Source organism: Cajanus cajan, chromosome 6 (genome assembly GCF_000230855.2).
Source record: "Cajanus cajan strain Asha chromosome 6, NIPB_CcT2T_4, whole genome shotgun sequence".
NCBI classification, from domain to species: domain Eukaryota; kingdom Viridiplantae; phylum Streptophyta; class Magnoliopsida; order Fabales; family Fabaceae; genus Cajanus; species Cajanus cajan.
This window is the reverse complement of record NC_138522.1, coordinates 5435218-5446833: the sequence shown is the minus strand read 5'-3', so window position 1 is coordinate 5446833 and position 11616 is coordinate 5435218.

The following is an 11616-nucleotide window of genomic DNA, read 5'->3' as shown; positions in this document are numbered from 1 at the left end:
GGTGAAAATTTTTATACAGAGGAAGAAAGTGAAATTTTAGAGAGAGAAAGAGAAGAGAGAGAGAGAGAGAGAGAGAGAGAGAGAAAGAAAGAGAAAGAAAGAAAGAAAGAAAGAGAGGGAAGAAAGAGATAATCCAGAGGAGGAGACCCTGCCCAAGTTCCAGCTCCTGCTTATCCAGGTAAGGGGGGGAGTGAGAACCTCGCTCAGGGGTGTGGGGATAATTGTTGGATAGTTGTTTGTCGGATTGGCCCCCAATCCCTTGCCGTTGTTCTGTCTGATTTTCTATTTACTCAATTTTGTTCTTTGTTGAAGATGCCGTTGTTCTGTTTGATTTTCTATTTACTTTACTTTGTTCTTTGTTGAAGGTGCCGTTGTTCTGTTTGATTTTCTATTTACTTTACTTTGTTCTTTGTTGAAGGTGCCGTTGTTCTGTTTGATTTTCTATTTACTCTACTTTGTTTTTGTTGAAGGTGCCGTTGTTCTGTCCGATTTTCTATTTATTATACTTTGTTCTTTGTTGAAAGTAATAAATGAGTATGAAATTAATGTTAATACTAAATGAGTTTTAATATGAATAAGAATGCTCTCTGTGAATACCTATGCGGACCTTATGAGGAGTATTGATGACATGACCATGTGAAATATGGACAAATGACATGAGACCTAAGAATTGACTATTGAGACAAACTATGATTATGAAACTATGACAAATGAGGACATGATGTACTAAATGAAATTCTGTAATAAGTTAAATGTTGAGTTCATGAAATAATGAATGTATTACATGCATCATATGCATATATTACTCCAGGTGTGCCGCTGAGGCCGCATACCCACGACTAACAAGGTGTACCTTATGGTCACCCACGATGTAACATGCTAACAAGGTGTACCTTATGGTCACCCACGACTAACAAGGTGTACCTTAGGGTCACCCACGATGTAACATGCTAACAAGGTGTACCTTAGGGTCACCAGTGATGTAACCAGGTGTACCTTAGGGTCACCAACGATGAATTGTGAATCTTCCGTATGGCGCCACATGCATGCATTTATGAGTTGAGTCCATGACATCATAAGCATGATAAATGAGTATATATATGTGATATTGACTATTTATGTATTGTTTACATGTGACTTATATATGTTGTGTGTGTGTGTGTGCTATCTAGCAGTTATTTCTGCACCTGAAACTGAGTGAGATGTTTCTCACTCCCTTGTTGTTTTTGTATATGTTTTAAATTGTGTTGCAGATGATCAGCATCATGGGGATGTTGGTGATGAGGCTTAAGGCTTCAGTGGAGCATGCTCTGATAGGATGTGACATCGGGCATAGCTAGGCTTGTTTTTTTTAGGGATGTTATTGTTTTAAAAGCTTTAATTTTCTCTTCTTATGTAATTTTGAACGTTCTTGATAAAAGACCAAAATGTACATCTTTGTTATATTTATTATTATATGATTTGGGAGTATAAATTAATCCCTAACTAGGAGGCACTGCCACCTTTACTGGAGTTAATTTATATTTCCTTTATTATTATTTGTATATATATGATTTCTTGTTTTTCACTAAATTGTATTGAAAATCTTAACTTCTTTTCTTTTATAATTTCTACACTGGAGTTATGATTTATGAGTTACGAATGTGAATCTTCTACCTTGTGATATTTGAAATATTTGTCAACTATGAAAGATTTTATTTACCCAAAAAGAAGAAAAGAAATATTTTATTGTTACATTTGTTGTATATTAATAATGGGGTAGAGGGTGTCACAAAACACAAGATCGAGTAATAGCTGTCATATTAACAACTTTCATGCAAAATAAAATATCTCCATTTTTTAGGCTGTGCTTATTTCTTTCATAAATCTAAATTAGATTAATTTATAAGTTTGCTTTTAAGCATAAAAAATAAGAAATTAAAGGATATTAATTTATTAACAAAAAAATATTTTTTTTTTAATTTTTAACTAAAAATTTAAATTTTAAAATTAAAAATTATGAAATTAGAAAGATATTTTTCAATAAATAACTAAATTAGTTATTTATTATTTATTTTATATTTGTGGACATTATCTTCTTATATTTATTTTAATGACTTTTATAGAGTGTTTTAAAGGTTTTTAATAATTATTAGTATTTTAATAATGAATATTTATGAAAATTAATTTTTATAATATTTTGATTTTTAACTAGCCCAGAACGGCCGTTCTCAAACTGGAACGGACCATTCTAGACTACTAAAATAGCCTATTAAAACTAAAGTGGAATGGCCCGTTCTAACACATAAATTTATGAACAATCCGCAAATACGGAACGGCCCGTTCCCAAGGTGGAACGGGCCGTTCTAAAATACTAAAATAGCCTATTAAAAGTAAATCGGAACGGCCGTTCTAACACATGCATTGATGATCACTACGCGAATACAGAACGGCCCGTTCCACTTTTGGAACGGGCCGTTCCAGACATGGCTGATGTACCTTAAAATGTGATCCCAGAACGGGCCGTTCTGTTTCTCCAGTTTTGGGCAATTTTCTTATTCCGGAACGGCCCGTTTCACTTTTGAAACGGCCCGTTCCGGCCACCAGCAATTTTGATATTTAACTTATTAAAAATCTAAATTTAACATATTTCTATTTATCAAATTCATTTTTTTATATAAAATAACATAAATATAAATTATCGTTTCAATAATTTCTAAATTCATTTTTAAAAATTTAAATATATAATCATATTTTATTATAAATTCAATTTTAAAATTAGCCTAATTTTGAATTTTGAAATTTATATAATTCTTATGGTTTTTTAATTACAAAAATTCAAATAACTAAATTTATGTTATTTTGAATATTTTATTTAGAAATTTGATTTCATTTGAGTTTTTTCCAAAAAAAAAATTATAAATAAAATCTACAATAAGTTATTACGTTTAGTCATTTTTTATAATCTAAATCATGTTTACTCATTTTAAAAAAAATCAATTTAAACTTATTTATAACTTAACTAAAGATAAAAGAAATACAAAGGTTTTGGTCTCCACTTTATTAAAAAATAACCTCCATGTAGTAGTTTTGTTGGTTATCCAATTTTACAGTTTTGTTGGTTTTTATAATAAAAATAAGACATAATTTAAAACAGATAAATTATTGACGGTTGAAAGAGGATGGAGTAAAGCAATTCTTGTATTTCAAAATCAAAGTGTTTAGGGTTTATCGAATATGCATTCCAATTCATCACAGTAGTAGTACTTTCTATTTTCATTCGAATTAAATCTTCGATATAAGGTTCCCAACCTCTCCATGTTCTTGTTAATCGAATTCATAACGACCATGTGTTACTGTCAAACCCATGGTTGAGTCAAATACTATGGTATTGATAAAAATTTATTCACTAGAGTGTGAGATTGTTTCTCATAATTTGTTAGATATCACTCAATGAAGAGTTTCAAGATATCTTGTTTTCTTACTTTTTTTCCTTCATTTAGAAGCAATTAAAGTTAAAAAAATAATTAAAAACTTGTAAATTATCCTTGCCACTTTTAAATCTAAATTACATTAATTTATAGTTTATTTTTAAACAAAAAAATAAAGAAATTAAAAGATATTATTTTATTAACATAAAATAAGAAACTTTTAAATTTTTAACTAAAAATTTACACTTTAAAATTATAAAATTATGACATTAGAAAGACATTTTTCAATAAACAACTAAACTAAAAAACAACGTGTATTATAATTTTCATTAATACTATATTATTTGTCTATTCATACATACATATATATATACATACATACATATGTATTATAATTTTCATTAATACTATATTATACTCTCATTAAAAATTTCATAATTTTACTATATATACATATATATATATATACACAATATTTTAAAATTATATTATTTGTCTATTCAAATCAACGTGTATTATAATTTTCATTAATATATCAAATTGTAACATCCCGAATTTTCTATTAGTATAATTGTTTATTATTACTAAATAAATAAAAATTATATATTATTATTTTTATAATATTATTGATGAATTAATATCAATAATATTATTAGTGTATTTATAGATAAACTCATAATTTGATAAATATAACTTATTATATATTAATATACTTTTACAAAATTATAAGTATATTAATTATAAATATACATATCTTATCTAGTATATTTATATTTTTGTAAAATTATATTAACATATACTAAGTTATATTTATCAAATTATGAGTTTATCTATAAATATACTAAAAATATTATTGATATTAATTTATTAGCAATATTAAATTATTAATAATATATACATTTTATTTATTTAGTAATATTAAATATATATCATTTGTTACATTAATAAAAATTATAGTATATGCTAACTTAAATAAGCAAATAATTATATAATTTAAATTATTATATATATATATATATTAAAATTTTAAAATTATTAAATTTTTAATGGGAGACATTCAAATTGTACAATTATGATATTTGAGGGACTAAAATTGTTCAATTAAAAATTAAAGAACTAAAATTGCACAATTACAATTATTTAGGGACAAAAATTATCTAATTAAAACCTTAGGGATCAAAATTGCACAATTACAATACTTGAGGGAACAAAAATGTAATTAAGCCAAAATTAAATTAATACTCTTTTTTTTTTTTAATTTCACAAGTTTTTTTTTAAATATTTTTAATGAATGTCTTAATTTCTTATGCTCAAAATTGATAATTTTTTTATTTAATTAAATAAATTTCATAATTTTTTCAGTCTTTTAATGAAATAAAATATTTTTATTTTTATTATTATTTTTAAAAATATTTAACATATTTTCTTTAATTATGCATAATTCTTAAATATGAAAGTTTCATAAATAAAATTTAATATTTTGAGAGGGAATAATTCGTCACAAATATTTTCACAAAATATTTTAACCTATTTGTGACGGAATTTTGAGAGGGAAAAATCCGTCACTAAATTTTTTTTATTTAGTGACGAAATTTGTGACGGATTTTTTAGAGACGAAGTTTATTCCGTCACAAAATCCGTCACAAACATTTTTTTTTGTTTAGTGATGAAATTTGTGACGGATTTTTAGAGACGAAAAATTTTCCGTCACAAAATCCGTCACAAATTTTTAGTGACGGATTTTTAGAGACGGAATATATTCCGTCACAAAATCCGTCACAAAAGTCAATAAATTTTAGTCCGTCACAAAACTTAAAATTCCCTCACAAAATGCGTCACTATTAGCGATGCTATTTTTTCCGTCACAAAATTCGTCACAAATATTAATTTTTCTAGTAGTGATAATAAAATAAAATATAATAATTCTACAACGGTAATAGTCTTTCATTTTTTTGTATTTGCTTGTGCTTACAAGTTTAGAGTTAAGATTAGTCATTGTAAAAGTTTCATCACTCCCATAATCTCATTACCCCTTGATGGCTCGACCCCAACTCATCATCTCTATTCTATTTGTCAAAGAAGATGAAGACCCAATTACACTCGCATATGTGCTCACGAGCTGACTATAACAACTCACCTTCACTACTTAAAACAGGAAATTATAGGGTACCACTTCACTCTATAATAAACCTTCTTTCTCTTTATGATATGATTTTTTTTACTTAACTATACAAATATATTTACCATCTAATAAATCCTTTTTTTGTTATAATGTGTTTCTTATCTCATTTTAGTTATCGTTTATTGTTTTATTGCCTTTGATGTTATTGTTCCCAACTCTTACCAAATATCAAATATGTTATTTTATTTTTTAAGGCTTATGTTGTATAGACTGAGAATTATGAATTGAATTTTGGCTTGTGAACTGAACTAAGAATTATATTGGCTTATTGTTGCTTTATAATTCATTTTGAGAACTATAAACTGAATGAGTAAACTTATTTAATTTTGAATATTACAATCATGAATGTTGATGATATTTTTGATAGTATGGAGGGTAATTTTGATACAATGGAAACTCCATCTAACACAAAGATAAAGTCATCATTGTTACTAATCCTTCTAATCATTATAAAAAGTATATTTAATTTTTTAAAATATATTTTTTAATTAGGCCAATTTGACCCAATGGCCTAACATGGACCAAGTTGGGCCATGAAATGACAGCCTAAAAAAAATATAGGTTAGGGTAGCCTAACCTAAAATAGCATTTGACTTATGTAGGTCAGGTTGGACCAAGCCAACCTAACCCGTTTGACACTTCTACGTACAATTATTTTGAATACATATATACAAAGTATTTTAAAGACTAAAAACAAAAACCCTAGGTGTAGATCAAACACTATACTCTAAGTTGTATCAGGATAACTCCATCACAAAAATTTCATCCAACTCTTGGCTCGCCCTCCACATAATCCTGACCTACTTTCATGCCAAGTATAATCATCATAGTCCAACACAAAGAAAAACAAGCATAAGCTTGTATTGCAGAAAATAAAATATATAAAATAGAAAATAATAACTATCTATATCAACATGAACAAGTATCAACACACAGCACCACACTAATGTTCAACATAAGCTTCATAACTAACCAACTCAACAACTTCATATTAAGATAATGTGCTCAATAAACAACTCAACAAAAAGTTAAAAAACTTATCAACATAGATATACCTCTCAACATCACAAAAAACAACTCAACAACATAGATAACAACATAACATCTCATGCATTTCAACTTAACAGACAACTACAATACAAGTGAAAATTTGAAGTAATTTGACCCCATTGAACCAATAACAAAAAAATACCTTTATTCTTTAGGTAATAATATCACAGGTTGGGCTTAAAACTCGTAATCAACGTATAAATGATTTATCAAATTTCGTCACTTAAATTAGAAAGGTCCAATATTATTATTAGGAATAAAACAACTTGGGTGCAAGCCTACTCTCCAAATATTGCACAACCTTCCAATACTCAGTTAGACATTTTGGCCCTTGATTTCATGTCATACTTGTTGGCACTTGACAACTAGTATGGCTCATCCTTTCTCCCAAACCATTTTAACTAAGAACCTAGAGGAGGCATCTCTTAAAACAACTCTTCACTTTAGGAGCTAACTTTCTCACTAAAAGGTTTTCCTCTTTGAGATCTTAAAGCACCACAACTCAAATCTTCACAATGAGATCTTTCAACACAAAAATAAGTTTCTCTCCTCTAGTTCTAAGTTTAACTCAGAACATAGAAAGCATGCATCTCACATAATCAACACAAAATATCACTCAAGCAATGCATTTAATTACAACACAATAGACCTCAATTCATTATCACCTCAACATCATATATAAACACTTTTCATCTTATAAAATAAAAGAATCAACACCATACATATTACAAGGAATAAGTTTCATACATCTCACAATGACACCAAAAGATCTTCATTAAACAACATAAGAAGACATATCTCAAACATAAGGTCTCGTCGGGTAAGCATAGTCTTGCTAGCACCCACACCTAAAATGAGTCCTTCGCTAAGCGAGCCATTCTCACTCAACGAGAGAAGCTTGTTGGGTTCCCCTCACTAGGCGAGCTTAACCCCATGTGGGTCACCTCGTTGAGCAGTAACAATTTGTTGAGTGAGTTAGACTTTTTATGGGTCCCCTTGTTTTGTAATCACAGCTCCTTAAGCGAATTGGACCTTTTGTGGGCCCCTTCATTGGTTGAGCTCCTCACACTACACCACCACAAATCCATCCTCATGTTAGGCAACATATGTGTCACTTGGGGCGCCTTCAAAGTGTTCATTGTGAACACTCATTTTCGTTGAGTGACCCATCTCGTTGTTGCGTGAGAATACAAATATCAAATTTATAGCCTTCAATATGAAGCCTCACTCAACGAGCCAACGCTCTAACTTGAACTTCACTAAGAGTTCTTACTTCTCCCAACATCCACAACTTCAAAACTCCACATGCAACCCATGATTCCAACTCTATTATCACAAATGACTCCAAAAACACTACATCTCACACATGCAACCACAAAACTTCTCAAATAACACATCAATAAAACTTAAACCCTAACTTCACCCAAAAACTTATTCAACATCAAATTCATCTTAGAATGCCACCAATGGGGAAAATAACACAAGAATTAACACAAACAACTCAAGAAAGATCAATCTACAAGCCTCCCTTACCTCAATTGCTTCCAGAACAAGAAGGATCAAAAAAGAAGGGAAGAACAACTAAACCTTCAATGGTTGACTTCTCTCTAAGATTCCAAGCTCCTTAGCTCAAATCTCTGCTTTGACTACTCAACCTCAGCTTTAAGGGAAGACAAAAAAGCTCCTAGTGGAATCAAAACAAAGATCATCAGGCTTCCAATCCATAACATTTCTCTCTAAAACTTATGGAAAATGAACTTATAAAGTTCATGTTTTCCTAAAACCTTATATACCTTCCCTCTCGTTATTAGTCAGCTTTGACCTTAACTCAACCAACTCTAAACAACACAACTCATAAGAATTCATTAACGTCACATAAACAATATGCAACAACTTAAAACATCAAACATTACCAAATAACTCAAAACATGCATAAAAGCAAAACACAGTGTTACACCAACACTCTTAAAATCTATCTTTTGAAAAATTATTTCAGTCTTCTTTATTGATTCAATAAAACTTCAATTCCCCTTCTTTCAATAGCTAAACATGAAACATAAAAAAATGTATAAAAAAAAAAGTTGAGAAAATAAAAATAATACATTTAATTCTAAAATTTATTTGAGTGAGGAAAATGATTTAAATTTATAATAAATGACTCTAAATCTAAAAAAAGAAATTAATAAAAAAAAAAGATAATCCAAGAGACATATCTTTGTATTTATTATTTTTTGTTCAAGGGTGGGAGATATCTTTCATGCAAAATCTTCACAAAACATAATCTTACATTTTTTGAACTTATCTATTCCAATTATTTCCTTGAGGACAAATATTTAAATTTAAGTCAATCCAAATCGAAGTATTTTAATTAGATTTTTTTAGCCAAACTTTATCAAACTTTTAGATAATAATTTTATTCAAACTCAATCCAATTCAACTTATATATAATGCTAAAAATGCAGGGAAGAGAGCTATTAAAAAAACAAAACATTAAACAACTTATTTATTTATATTCTAAGTTCCAACTATATAAGAAAAATAAATATTTAGAACGTGGTTGTATAAACTTATTTATAAACACTTATAAGAGAAAGAAATATATAAGAAAAACAAAAATAAAATTATTTTTTTCATAGGACCATAACTTGAATTTATGATATGACTTATTTAAAGCTTAATCTAGTTTGACCTATTTAATAAGGTTAGGTCTACTTTCAAAAAAAAAAATCTATTTATTTAAAAAGACTAAGTTTAAACTTATAAAAAAAACTTGTTAAGCATAATAGGTCGGTTTATTTATCTATATGATATAGTAAAAAATAATATAAATATAATATTATTAACAATATAATTAAATACAAAAATTTGTAAGACAAAAAATCAAGTTATCAATAATTTTTTACATTCCCACTACACTTAAATATTTTATATTCCTTATTTGTATGAAATTAACAAATCAAAAATTAAAGTTTTAAGAGCCACATCTGTGCTTGCTATTTTCCCTCATCTTCATGGTTGGTTATCTAAAATACTTCAAATGGGATATAAGAAAATATTTAGAAAGTTTTTTTTTTTTTTTTGGATAAAACTATTTTCTTTCATTACAACTTGTGCGTAGGAATGAGAATAGGTCAAGTTAGACCAGACGTTGAATATATAGGTTGGGCCTATTATGAAAAATTAAAGTCTAAGCCTAGCCTATTATCTATCATAGGTTTTTTTTTTTTTTTTTATTTATAGGATTGACTTGACCTTTTTAACGTCTAATCTGGCTTATTAGTCTATTTAAAAACCTATTTAAACTATAAATGTTAATTAGGTTAATAAACTTAATTTTTAAAAATAAAAAATTACTTTAAAGATATATTTTACTCAATATTATTAAAATTTAAATTTTAAAAGAAATATAGAAGAAAAAATAATTATTTTTTATTAAACGAATAATTCATGTGTAACCATGTATATTAATGTACACTTATGCACAAGTCGAAAGCTTATAAACTTATAATAAAAAATAATTATATAAAAATATTTTAAATATTAATAATTTATTTTTATTTTATAAATTTATTTGTTTATTTATATTTTAATAATATATATATATACACACATTAATTTTTATTATTATTATATTATATAAATAAATAGGTTGATTTATCAAACCTAACAAATTTTTCTATAAAGTCTAAGCTTAGGGGTGAGCAACGGGTGAGTTTGGTCGGGTTCGGGTGAAAAATGTCTAACCCGTTGTAAACCGACTTTGAAAAAATGTGACCCATATCCGACCGTCTGAGCTTTCATTTGAGGCAGTTCGGGTTAAAACGGATTCGGATTTGAGCGGGTGGGTACAATCGGGTTTGAATTATTTTGTAGACCAATTTATTTTAACGAAGATGAAGCTTAAAACAATTAAAAAAATATTTCTAAAATAGTGTATAAAAATAGAATGAAGGTGACAATAGATGATGTAAGTAGATTCGTAGATGAAACATTTACAAACTAAAGAAGCAAAAATAAAAGATAACAAAATTCATAGTTGTTACATGCAAAAGAAATCTAAAGTTAGATTACAAAACCCATAAGAAATCACAGTCGCACAAGTTGTACTCAAAATGGAGATAAGAAGATGGAAAAGAAAGACAAAGAAAGAAGCAAAAAGATAACTCTAAAAATGGACTAGTGTGTTAAGAAGTTGAATGAGGAAGGAGAAGACAAAATAAATATCTAAGTTATGAGAAAAAAGAAAAAAGTAAGTTACAAATTGATGGCTATATTATACTTGAAATAAAGACTTTTAAGTTTGGACTATTGTTGTTTAGTTATACAAAAGTAATAAAAATTTAAACTTATCTCATTTTCGGTTGGGTTCGATTTTTAGTGGGTTTAAAAATTCAAAACCGAACCCGCCCAATATAACCCGTATAAAATCAAAATTTTAACATGATTTACCCATAAGACCCACCCTAACCCACCCAAAAGCAATATTTTTTATCGATTTTTTCAGGTTCAGTTCGGGTCTCGGTTTAATGTTCACCCCTATCTAAGCCTGACCTTTTTATATAAACAGGCTTGTTAAAAACTTAAACTTGACTTTTTTATTAAATAAGTCAAGTCAGACCAAACTTTAAGGAGGTGAGGCCATAAGCTCTTGTTTAAGACCTGACCTATTTTCATCCCTACGGGTATGTGAGTATAAATTAGTATACATAGATATGCATGAATTGTTCCTATTAAGTTCGTTTTTCTATTTTATCTTAAACACTAAATTTTAATAATAATAATAATAATAAAGTAAATTACTTTTTTTTATGAAAATTAAAAAAAAAAGACTTGCAGGTATATTTAGAAATATAATTATTAAATTATCTAAAATTAAATTTATGAATCTATTTGACATTGTTAATGTAAAACAAGTTTTTAAATATGTTAACATGGTAGACCATACTTTTAAAAAAAGTTTATGATAGATAATAG